Here is a 13,173-nt window from a genome sequence, read left to right as displayed (position 1 = left end):
CTAAATAAATAAATAAATTTTAAAAATAAATAAATAAAGCCAGGATTGGGTTGGGGTTAGAGGTGAGGGAATGATAGAAGAGGGATGTATGTGTCAAGCTGTGGGGTTCTGTGACAGGTTGAATCTGAGAGTAGTAAAAGCGACAGATATCTCAAGGGATAAATTGACAATAGGGATGTTATCAAGAAATTGTTGGGCTAGTCTGTGTGTACAGAAATACAAGAAGAGCAGGGGTGCAGAGTGGGTTTGATAATGAGGTTGGTTTTACGAATGTTGAGTTTGAGGTTCCTCTGGGACATAAGCAAGGCAGTTGGAGGTTAAGGTTTGGGATGCATATTAATTAGACTATTAAGCTGCTCTAACAAACGGACTCCAAAGTAATGATTCACACAAAATAGTTTAGTTCTCATGTGACAGTCCAGAGGTAGGTGAGTGGCCCTGGCTTGGAGTCAAACAACTATATTACAGGATCATCTGGGGACTCAGGGTCCTACTGTCTTAATGCTTCACCATCCCCTAGGTGGTGGTTCTCATCTGTATGGTTGAAGCTAGTGCACCAGCCCCACATCATTGTTCAGGCCCATAGGAAGGGGAAGAGAAAATAGAGGGCCTGGAAATTACCCTGATCCCATGGGCTAGAACCTAGTCTCAAATTCTTACCATCCTGTGGAGAAGGCGAAAATGCCTCTATCTGGATGGTTGTGTGTTCATTTAAACTTGGGGGTTATATTATTAAAAGAGGAGAGTGGACCATGGGGGCACAATTATTAGTCTGTCGCAGAAGGAAAAGAACAAAAGATATCGGATTGAGTGGCTTATAAATGGTTGTCAAAAGTACAGTAGTGCGTAACATTTATCAGAGCCAGATTATTGACTGCTCACATGCTGGGTGCTTTACATGCCTTACTTCATTTAATCCTTCTAGAATAACCCTGTTATCTCTATTTTATAGTTGGGAAAACTGACGTTAAGTGATTTGCCTGAGATCACATAACTAGGAAGCGCGGTAGATAGATGGCACAATAAGGCAGCCTGACTCTATGATCCTAGCTCTTAACCGTTGTACTTAGTGATAATTATAGTTCAGGAATGGTCAGCATAGAGGAGGAGGCAGCTAATGACTGAACTCTCAACATGTGAGTGGTAGGTGAAAGGGAAGCCAAAGAAAGGAGTGGCCACGGAGGCAGTAGAACCAGGGAGGAGAGGTGATGGAAAGGCTGAAGAATCTGCATCTCTAGACTAGGCTTCCCCGTACTAAATTTGGCCACTTTAGCATCCTTTGGCAGAAGGTAGAGTCATTGTGTTGCCCACTTCCAAGAAGCCCCTTTCCATTTTCCAGTCTAGAACTGGTAACCACTGAACAGTGTTGTCAGAGCCTTTTCTGTCTGGGGCGAGATATTAAATACTTTAAGCTTTGTAGGCCACATGTGATCTGTCACATACACCTTTTTTCTTTTGAACAACTCTTTAAACATGTAAAATCCAGTCTTGGCTAACTGATTGTACAGAAACAATCCACGGACCAGATTTGCCCCAATCCCTGCCCTAGATACAGACAGAGTGATTGGTGCCACCTGGAATTGTACCGCATGGCATTATTTTTTATTTTATTTTTTTTGCGGTACGCGGGCTTCTCACTGTTGTGGCCTCTCCCGTTGCGGAGCACAGCTCCGGACGCGCAGGCTCAGCGGTCATGGCTCACGGGCCCAGCTGCTCCGTGGTATGTGGGATCTTCCCGGACCGGGGCACGAACCTGTGTGCCCTGCATCGGCAGGCGGACTCTCAACCACTGCGCCACCAGGGAAGCCCCACATGGCATTATTGACGGAGGCCTAGAATATGTTCAACATGATTCTGCCTCAGCCTGGCCTTATGGAGGGAGGCAAAATATGACCTCTGCCAATGCACGACCTTCAGGGTTTTTTTTTTAAAGATTATTTATTTATTTATTTTGGCTGTGTCAGGTTTTAGTTGCGGCACTCAGGCTCTTTGTTGTGGCTTGCTGGCTTCTCTCCAGTTGTGGCGTGTGGGTTTTCTCTTCTCTAGTTGTGGCGTGCAGGCTCCAGAGCACGTGGGCTCTGTAGTTTGCGGCATGCAGGCACAGTAGCTGAGGCACGCGAGCTCAGTAGTTGTGGCGCATAGACTTAGTTGCCCCACGGCATGTGGGATCTTAGTTCCCTGACCAGGGTTCTAAGTCCCGTCCCCTGCATTGGAAGGCAGATTCTTTACCACTGGACCACCAGAGAAGTCCCACGCCGTTCAGTTTTTGTGAAAAGCTCAACTTCACAAGTTTTTCTCAAAATTCTCAAGAGTTCACAGAATTTCTCAGTTGTACAAATCTAGCTGAAACAATAGTCTTTTATGAAAATAAGGTCAGATTCAAAAGTTTTCAAGACTTCAGCAGGGTTTGAGCAAACCTAGAGGATAAAAAACACTTTTTGTTAAAAGAAACTCCAATCAAAATGTCTCAAAAGTATGTTCAAGCAAATTTGGATGAAATAAGAATGAAACAGTTTTTGTGAAAGCTAAGCTTAGATTCATAAATTTTCCTGTTATGAATTTGAGAAAATGTAGCTAAGACAGTCATTTTTGTGAAAGCAAGCTCAAATTCACAGTTCTCAGATGCAACTTCCTAGCATCAGTTTATGCAAGTGTAGATGGAAAGCAACAGTATTGGCTCTTGTGAAATTGTGTGAAAGCACAGATCATGAGTTCTCAGAAGTTGCTTCCCAACTTCTGGTGCTGGTCAAGATTTAAGCCCACTACAGCCTATCTCCAACTGATTATAACCAAAAATTGGAAAAAATACAAAAAGTTACTTGAGGATTCTGAAAAATAAGTCAGATTAGGGAGGGGGAGTCAAAACTTATGCAGTCCCTACAGGGCTGAGTTCCTGGTGTTTTTCCTTCTTCATGGCTTTCACCTCTGAGGTCAGGCTGCAAAACCCCCAAAAGAACCCAGCTTAGCTTTGGCCAGAGGACCGGGAAAAGGGACCCTGTGAGCTGGAGAATATAATAGGAAATCCATTTCTTTTTTTCCTCTGCTGGCCCCCAAGAGCAGGCAAAAGTTGCAAGGCTGCAGCACTTTAGCTCTAGCAGCTAAAACTATTATTGTCTGGGCAGAGGAACCAGGAAAAGGGGACACTTGTCTAAAGAAGGGGAATCACCATTCTGTTTCTCTTCCTATTTTGGCCCAAGTATGGCCCCGTCATAGAGCTAGAGCTGTAGTGGTGGCACAGGCAGCTAAAACGTCTAAGGAACCCTATCTTTCTGACAGGTTAAATTGCCTGCCGAAACAAAAATATTCTTGAGGGGATTTAGACAGAATCTGGAGTCTCACAACATAATATTCAAAATGTCCAAGATATCTTCCAGAATTACCATGTGACCAATTCTCAAGCGAAAAGTCCATTGACATGCCAACTCATATCAAAACCTATAAAGCGGGGCTTCCCTGGTGGTGCAGTGGTTGAGAATCTGCCTGCCAATGCAGGGGACACGGGTTCGAGCCTGGGTCTGGGAAGATCCCACATGTCACGGAGCAACTGGGCCCGTGAGCCACAACTACTGAGCCTGCATGTCTGGATTCTGTGCTCTGCCACGAGAGGCTGCGACAGTAAGAGGCCCGCGCACCGCGATGAAGAGTGGCCCCCGCTCGCCACAACTAGAGAAAGCCCTCGCACAGAAAAGAAGACCCAACACAGCCAAAAATAAATTAATTTAAAGAAAAACAAACCTATAAAGCAGCTGTTAAATGTACTGCATGAAATTAATATAAACACACTTAAGTGGATGGAAAGATAGAAGTTCTTAGCAGATTCTCAACAAAATACAAGCAAACTAAATTCAACAGCATATTAGAAGGATTATATGCCATGACCAAAAGGGTTTATTGCAGAAATGCAAGGGTGGTTCAATGTAAGAAAATCAGTCAGTGTAATACACCACATTAATAGGACAAAGAAAAACCCATATGAGCATCTCAGTTGATGCAGAAAAGGCATTTGACAAAACGCAATGCCCTTCCATGATAAAACAATAGAAAACTAGGAATAGAAGGGAATGAATGTTCTTTACATCAGGGGTCCCCAACTCCCAGAGCCCAATCCACGGCCTGTTAGGAACCAGGCCGCACAGCAGGAGGTGAGCGGCAGGCGGGCGAGAGAGTGAAGCATCATCTGTCTCTCCCCATCGCTTGCATTACCACCTGAACCATTCCCCCGCAAACCAGTGGAAAAATTGTCTTCCATGAAACCAGTCCCTGGTTCCAAAAAGGTTGGGGACCCCAGCGTTACGTGATAAAGGGTATTTATGAAAAACTGATAGCCAACATTCTCTGGTGAAAGACTGAAAGCTTTTCTCCCAAGATCAGGAACAAAACAAGGACACATGTTATCACCATTGCTGTTCAACATAATACTAGAAGTTTGAGCCAAGCCAATTAGACAGGAAAAAGAAAAGGCATCCAAACTGGAAAGGAAAAAGTAAAATACTCACAGATGAGGTGATCCTATATAGAGAAAATTCCAAAGAATCCATAAGAAAGCTACTCGATCAGCAAAATTACAGGGTACACAACACAAAAGTCAGTTGCATCAAAGGACACTACCAACAGTGAAAAGGCAACCCACAGAATGGGAGAAATTTGTAAATCATACATCTGATGAGTTATTCAGAATATACAAAGAACTCTTAAAAACAACAACAAAAAGATTTTTAAATGAGCAAAGGACTTGAAGATATTTCTCCAGAAAAGATAAACAAATGGCCAATAAGCACATGAAAAGATGTTCAACATCACTAATTTTTAGGGAAATGCAAATCAAAACCACGAGATACCCCTTCACACCCATTAGGATGGCTGCTATCACATAGAAGATGAGTGTTGGTGAGGATGAGGAGAAATTGAAACTCTCATATGTTGCTAGTAGGAATGTAAAATAGTGAGGCTAGGGCTTCCCTGGTGGCGCAGTGGTTGAGAGTCTGCCTGCCGATGCAGGGGACACGGGTTCGTGCCCTGGTCCGGGAAGATCCCACATGCCACGGAGCGGCTGGGCCCGTGAGCCATGGCCGCTGAGCCTGCGTGTCCGGAGCCTGTTGCTCCGCAACGGGAGAGGCCACAACGGTGAGAGGCCCGCGTACCGCAAAAAAAAGGCTACTACAGAAGACAGTTTGGTGGTTCCTCCAAAAGCTAAACAGAATTACTGTATGACCAAGCAGTTCCACTCCTAGGTATATACCCAAAAGAACTGGAAATAGGAACTCAAAGTGATGCCTGTACAGCAGTGTTCATTGCAGCATTACTCACAGTAGCTAAAAGATGGAATCAACCCAAATACCACCCGCAGAGAAATGGATAAAATGTAGTATATACATGAAGTGAATAATTGTTAGCCTTAAAGAGGAATAAAGTTCGGATACATGCTACAGCCTTGGAAAAATTATGCTAAGTGAAATAAGCCAGACGCAAAGGACAAATATTCTGATAGTCCATTTATATGAGGAATCTAGAATGGGCAACTTCATAGAGGCAAAAAGTAGAATAGAGGTTTTCAGGGGCTGGGGCGGGGGAAATGGGGAATTACTGCTAATAGCTAAAGAGTTTCTATTTTGGGTGATGAAAAAGTTTTGGAAATAGATTGTAGTGATTACTATTACACACCTATTAAAATGACCAAATTCCAGAACACTGACAACACCAAATGCTGGCAAGGTTGTGGAGCAACAGGAAATTTTATTCATTGCTGGTGGGAAAGCAAAATGAATGGTACAGCCACTTTGGAAGACAATTTTGGCAATTATCTACAAAACAAAATATGTTCTTACTATACCATCCACCAGTCATGCTCCTTGGTATTTACCAAAGGAGTTGAAAACTTAACGTCTACACAAAAACCTGCACGTGGGTACTTAGAGCAACTTTACTTATAATTGCCAAAACCTGGAAACAGCCAAGATGTCCTTCAGTAAGTGAATGGGTAAGTAAACTGGTACATCCAGATGATGGAGTATTTTTCAGCACTAAAAAGAAATGAACTGGGACTTCCCTGGTGGCGCAGTGGTTAAGAATCTGCCTGCCAATGCAAGGGACACGGGTTCGATTTCTGGTCTGGGAAGAGCCTACATGCCACGGAGCAACTAAGCCCACAAGCCACAACTACTGAGCCTGAGTGCTGCAACTACTAAATCCCGTGTGCCTAGAGCCTGTGCTGCACAATAAGAAACCACTGCAGTGAGAAGCCCACGCACTACAACGATGAGTAGCCCCCACTCACCACAACTAGAGGAAGCCTGCGCACAGCAATGAAGACCCAACGCAACCAAAAAAAAAAAAAAAGCCATGAAAAGATGTGGAGGACATTTAAAATGCATTCCGAAGAAGAAAAGTTTACATATTGTATGATTCCAACTATGTGACATTCTGTAAAAGGCCCAACTATGGAGACTGAAAAAATCAGTGGTTGCCAGGGATTGGGGGAGAGGGAGGGAAGAATAAGTGAGGCACAAAGGATTTTTAGGGCAGTGAAACTACTGGGTGTGATACTATAATGATGGATACATGTAATTAAACATTCCTCCGGACCCATAGAATGTATAACACCAAGAGTGAACCCTAATGTAAATTATGTACCTTGGGTGATGATGTGTCAATGTAGGTTTGTTGACTGTAACAAATGTACAGGGGGCTGGGGGACATTGATAATAAGGGAGGTTGTACATGTGTGGGAGCAGGGGGTATATGGGAAATTTCTGTACCTTCTGCACAATTTTGCTGTGAACCTAAAATTGCTCTTAATGGGAATTTCCTGGCGGTCCAGTGGTTAGGACTCTGCTCTCTCACTGCTGAGGGCCCAGGTTCAATCCCTCATTGAGGAACCTAAGATCCCAGAAGCTGCAGGGTGCAGCCAGAAAAAAAAAAAAAACTCTTAAAAATAGTGTCTTTTTTTTTTAATGATAAACTTCATCTTATGTACCACAATAAAACAAAAATGGATCAAAGGTCTAAATGTAAAACTTAAAACTATAAAACTGTTAGAAGAAAACATTGGTCGGAAATCTTTGTTACCATGAGTTAAGCAAAGATGTATTAGATGTAATACCAAAAGCATGCTTCAAAGAAGAAAAAAAGATAAATTGGACCATCAAAATTGAGAACTTCTGTTCTTCAAAAGTCACTGATAAGAGAATGAAAAGACAAGCTAGGACTGGGAGAAATTTACAGATCATGTATCTGACAAAGGACTTGTATCCAGAATATATAAGGAACTCTCGAAACTCAGAAAGTAACACGACCCAATTTAAAGATGGGTAAAAGATTTGAACAGACACTTTACCAGATGTATCAATGGCCAATAAGCACATTAGAAGGAGGCTTAACATCGTTGGTTATTAGGGAAATAAAAATTAAAGCCATGAGATACCACTATATACCTATGAGAATGTCTAAAATTAAGCAGACTGACAGTACTAAGTGTTGGGGGCGGGATGTAGAGGAACTGGAACTCATACACGGTTGGTGGGAATGTAAAATGGCATAACCATTCTGGAAAACAGTTTGGCATTTTCTTAAAGCTACAGCTACCATATGGACAGAGGTCTCAAGAGGTTTAGAGCATTGAGGACACCCATATGTAATGCTCTCCATGGCTTGCTTGCCTTTCCTGGGCTGGTGACAACCTTGTGGATAGGAAGGACAGAGTGAAGTGGGAGATGCAGGGCCAGAACCTGGTTTTGGTTCCTCTGCCACCACTTCTGTGTAGGTGTGATCTGGGGCAGATTTCTCTCAACCTCTCTGAGCTTCCATTTCTCCATGGCTACATCACTGGCACACTAAGATTTAACAAGATCTGTGATAGCATAATTGTAAAAAGCTGTTTAAGCATGCAATGTGTTATGTTGTCATAAACATCAGGGAGTTTTAATTGCTTGAGGTCATACAGCTTTTAAATATAAAAGAAATATATGATGCTAGTACTTGAAAGGACTTTCAGGTGTTGTAGTCAACATTTGCCAGATGAGGAAATTAAAATACAAGGAAAGTTATTTTCCCGAGGTCGTTTGCATCCCTCTGTGACTGTCACGAATTCTCACTCCATGACTCTCTCCACCTTAGTGTAGGAAAGAAACTCAGGCCCCAAGTTGTTATCTTCCTGCTACAAGTTATGGATGCCTCTCCTGGAATCTCTGCCACAATTCCTGGGCTGGCCTCCCCAAGAAAACAGGACAAGATTTCCTAGCCCTTGTCTTGGCACATCTCAGTCTAAGAAACAAATTCTGGAGTCTGAAAACAAGCGGCAGCCTTCTTTGGGGTAGAAAGTGGCTGCACAGCCCAAACCTTTAAAGACCACATGGTGTGTCTAAGTCAGGCAGAGAGAAAGGCTATGGCCAATGAAAAGCTAAGGGCATTGCTAACGGATGTCAAGCCCCCACTTGGGTTCAGTCCAGGCGCTGGGGCTATGGGAGGTATGGAATGTGGTAGGAAGGGGCATGTAGTCGAGAGGTGTGGCAGACCCACCAATAACTCATACGTGCAACCTCAGTGATATTTCAAAGAAAAAAAATTTTTTCTGACTATAAAGTCACCCTTCTTGTAGAACACTTGGAAAGTACTAGAAAGTGTAAAACCGATAAAATCACCTGTATTTTTAAATAAACACTTTTAACATTTTGGTGCCTTTGGTTTTTGTTCTGGCATGTGTATATTAGTTTACTACTAATTGGGATCATCCTATATAACTCTCCAGCGGGTGGGGTGAACCAGCAGGAGGGGCTTGGTACATACATGATGGGTGTGTTTTCTTGGCCTCTGGGGAGCAGCCACTGGATCTTTCCAGGGGAATATCTGACCTGGCTACTGGGATTTCTGCTCTGAGTCACGTTCTTTTTAACAGGAAAACTTGTTTCCTTTTGACCTGGGTAACCACTTTTGGGAATAATGTTTCACTTCCCAGTGTCTTATTGGGGGTCAGGAGAGAGACACCCCTTTGTTCTAGTCTAGGGATCACAAGACAATGCCTACAGGAGGCAGTCATGAGTAAATAATGCAGTGAAGCAAGATAAATGAGAAAGGCAACAGGGGATGTGGAAATGTGACAAACTGGAGAGCTTTGCCCTATCTCAGGAGGCAGCCTCTCAGAATATGGGCCCAGTGTTGCCAGAGCTGATTTTTCAAGAGAAGCAGAAATTTGGATTTTATTGTGAAATCTCCTGATCTTGGTAGTTTGGATTTTTTTAAAATTTATTTATTTAATTTATTTATTTTGGCTGCGTTGGGTCTTCGTTGCTGCGCGCGGGCTTTCTCTAGTTGTGGTGAGCAAGGGCTACTCTGTTGCGGTGCGCGGGCTTCTCATTGCAGTGGCTTCTCTTGTTGCGGAGCACAGGCTCTAGGCTCACGGGCTTCAGTAGTTGTGGCACATGGCTTCAGTAGTTGTGGCTCGCAGGCTCAGCAGCTGTGGCGCACGGGCTTAGTTGCTCCGCAGCATGTGGGATCTTCCTGGACCAGGGCTCGAACCCGTGTCCCCTGCATTGGCAGGCGGATTCTTAACCACTGTGTCACCAGGGAAGCCCGGTATGTTGGGTTTTTATAAAACACTTTACTGATCAGTACTTTGTAGGACAAACATAATATTTGCTGGCTAGGTTCAGCCCCAGGGCTCTCAGTTTGTTGAATTCTGCTCTCATCATGCTGTTAGAATTAATTAAGCATTCGGCCAAAATTTAGAGGCTTTCATGCAGGGCTTCGAGGAAGGCACTGGGGTGAGATTCAGTGAATGTCATTCATTTAAAGTCATTTTGGTTCACCTTTTCTGTGCTAGCCCCTGATCTGGGCCCCATGGTTACATATGAACAAGGCCTCACTCTCAAGAGAAAGAGGGGAACGAAGTGCCACCCCTGTGCTCTGGAGAACAGATCTGCAGTCAAAAGAGATGAGAAAGAGATTGTCAGGACAGTCCAGACAGTTGTCACAAAGCAAGCCTTTGGTCCCCTCTTCAGGACCCAGGATGCCCTCAGATCGAACCACCAGGCCCCAGATTCCTCAAGTTTGAGTGTAGAAGAGTCTAGTATTTTGCTGCCTTTCAGTCCTCTGACATCCTTGACCTAGTGTCTGTCTTCACCCTCCGCACTACCTTTATTTCCCCAGGGGGCGCTATTCCCTCACAAAACACAGCCCAAGGCCCGCTCTGTATATCATAGAAGATACAATGCAAAAGAAAGCTGAAGTGTTTATACTAATATCAGGCAAAATAAACTTAAAGAAAAAAATGTTTTTAGAGACAGAGAAGGACATTTTATAATGATAAAAGCATACCATTGTGAAGATATAATAATTAAAAACATATAAGCACCTAACATTAGAACCCCATGAAGCAAAAACTGACAGAATTGAAGAGAGATTACAGTTCAACAATAATAGTTGACGACTCCAGTACCTCACTTTCAGTAACGTATACAATAAGTAGGCAGAAGATTAACAGAAATAGAAGACTCGAACGATGCATAACCAACTAGACCTAACAAGCATCTATAGAACACTGTACCCAACAACAGAATAAACATTCTTTTCAAGTATACTTGGAATATTCTTCTTGATAGAACATATATTAGGCCATGAAACAAACTTCAGTACATTTAAAAAGACTGAAATCACACAAAGTGTGTTCTCCACGCATAAAGGGATTAAATTAGAGATCAAGAACAGAAGGAATACATACATACAATGGAATATTATTCAGCCAGAAAAATGAATAGAATTCTCATAGAAGCTGCAATATGGATGAACGTTGAGAACATTGTGCTAAGTGAAATAAGCCAATCATAAAAACATAAATACTGTATGATTTCAGTTACACCTAGAGTAGTCAAATTAATAAACAAATAGAATGATGGTTGCCAGGGGCTGGAGGGAGAAGATAATGGGGACTTTCTTTTTTTGCGGTATGCAGGCCTCTCACTGTTGTGGTCTCTCCCGTCGCGGAGCACAGGCTCCGGACGCACAGTCTCAGCCGCTTCGCGGCATGTGGGATCTTCCCAGACCAGGGCACGAACCCGTGTCCTCTGCATTGGCAGGCGGACTCTCAACCCCTGCGCCACCAGGGAAGCCCAGGACTTATTTTTTAATGGGTACAGAGTTTCAGTTTTTCAGGATGAAAGGAGTTCTTGAGACAGTGATGATAGTTGATTGCAGTAACCAAAGAAATGTGTTCAGAGAAAATAGACTTGTTTAGACTATTAGTCATTAGGTGAGAATAGTTGCTCAAAAGAGATGAAGAAATTGGGAGCAACATGAATGACAATTAAAAAACAAGGTGAGGGCTTCCCTGGTGGCACAGTGGTTGAGAGTCCACCTGCCGATGCAGGGGACACGGGTTCGTGCCCCATTCCGGGAAGATCCTACATGCGGTGGAGCGGCTGGGCCTGTGAGCCATGGCCGCTGAGCCTGCGCGTCCGGAGCCAGTGCTCTGCAACGGGAGGGGCCACAACAGTGAGAGGCCCGCATACCGCAAAAAAAATAAATAAACCAAGGTGAATGGGAATTCCCTTGTCCAGTGGTTAGGATTCCATGCTCTCACTGCCGAGGGCCTGGGTTCAATCCCTGGTTGGGGAACTAAGATCCCACAAGTCGCATGGACAAAACAAAACAAGGGAATGCTTTCAAGTGGTTTTTCTTGGCTCTTGATGATTTAACAGATGTTACCAATACTGTTTAGTTAGTGTGTTTATTTGAGGAATCAATGTTTGAAGTAACTCAAGAATTAGCCTCTATGAATAGTCTGTGAAATAAGTACAGGTAAGAACATGTTTAAAGAAATTGAGAAAACACTAATTCAGTACAAACTGAAGTGGAATCTGCTAAGATATGTTACAACTGATGTTGGTAAAAATATATGTGGAGTAGAAAAAGCCTTAGTTGGACAAATTTACAAAGCTTGTGAAAATGTGAGGTATTTAAAGCCTATAATTATTAATTGTATTATTCATCAGTAGGTACTTTGCAGAAATTATTTGAATCTATTATATGATATGAAACTAGTACTGTCAGTTGTGAACTTCATTTGCTCTTGTGGACTTAACCATCATAAATTTTTGTTAGAAATGGAAGCTGAATATCCTGTCTTACCCTACCCCATAGCAGTTTGATGTCTTAGCAGTGCTAAAGCTTTATTGTGGTTTTTTGAATTCACAACTTAGATTAAAATTTTTTCTGAATGAAAAGAATCAAACTCAACCACTACTATCCAACACTGAATGGCTTTGGTAACTAGCTTTTGTTGCAGACTTGACAATGTTTATTAATGAATTAAACCTAAAATTACAAGGCAAAATAGCATTTATATACATAAATTATGATGCTGTAAAGTAATTTCAATGACAACATTGTCTGAATCACAAGTAATGACAAGCTGCATTATACACATGATGTCAAAAGTTAAAACAAGAAGCAAGATCTCCATTCCCCCACAAATTTGTAATAGCTATTATTTTCCAAGCTCAAACTACTACAGTTCCAGCAGCATTTTTTAGGATTTTAATACAGGCAGTACAAAGGAAATTTCCATATTTCAGAATCCATTTAACAGTGTGATTGAGGCTATTCCACATAACCTTCAATTGGAAGTGATCAATCTGCAATGTCGTGACATGCTAAAAAGTAAATATCAAGAAAAAAATCTAATAGAATTCTTTAAATGCCTTTCCAAATGATGAATATGCTCAAGTAAAATAAAATGCTTGGGATTTCCCTGGTGGTCCAGTGGTTAAGAATCCTCCTGCCAATGCAGGGACACAGGTTCAATCCCTGGTCTGGGAAGATCCCACATGCTGCAGAGCAGCTAAGCCCATGCACCACAACTACTGAAGCCCACGAGCCCTAGAGCCCACGCACTGCAACTACTGAGCCCCTGTGCTGCAACTACTGAAGCCCGCGTGCCTAGAACCTGTGCTCTGCAACAAAAGAAGCCACCACAATGAGGAGCCTGTGCACCACAACGAAGAGTAGCCCCCGCTCGCCACAACTAGAGAAAGCCCGCATGCAGCAATGAAGACCCAGTGCAGCCAAAAATAAATAAATAAAAAATTTTAAAAAGATTTAAAAAAAATAAGCATCCTATTAAAAAACAATCAAATGCTTGTGGATTGATACCTGTATTTTGCAGTACCTGTCTGTGTGAAAGAC

The sequence above is a fragment of the Lagenorhynchus albirostris genome, chromosome 15, assembly GCF_949774975.1.
Source record: "Lagenorhynchus albirostris chromosome 15, mLagAlb1.1, whole genome shotgun sequence".
NCBI lineage: Eukaryota > Metazoa > Chordata > Mammalia > Artiodactyla > Delphinidae > Lagenorhynchus > Lagenorhynchus albirostris.
This window is presented reverse-complemented; position numbering follows the sequence as displayed.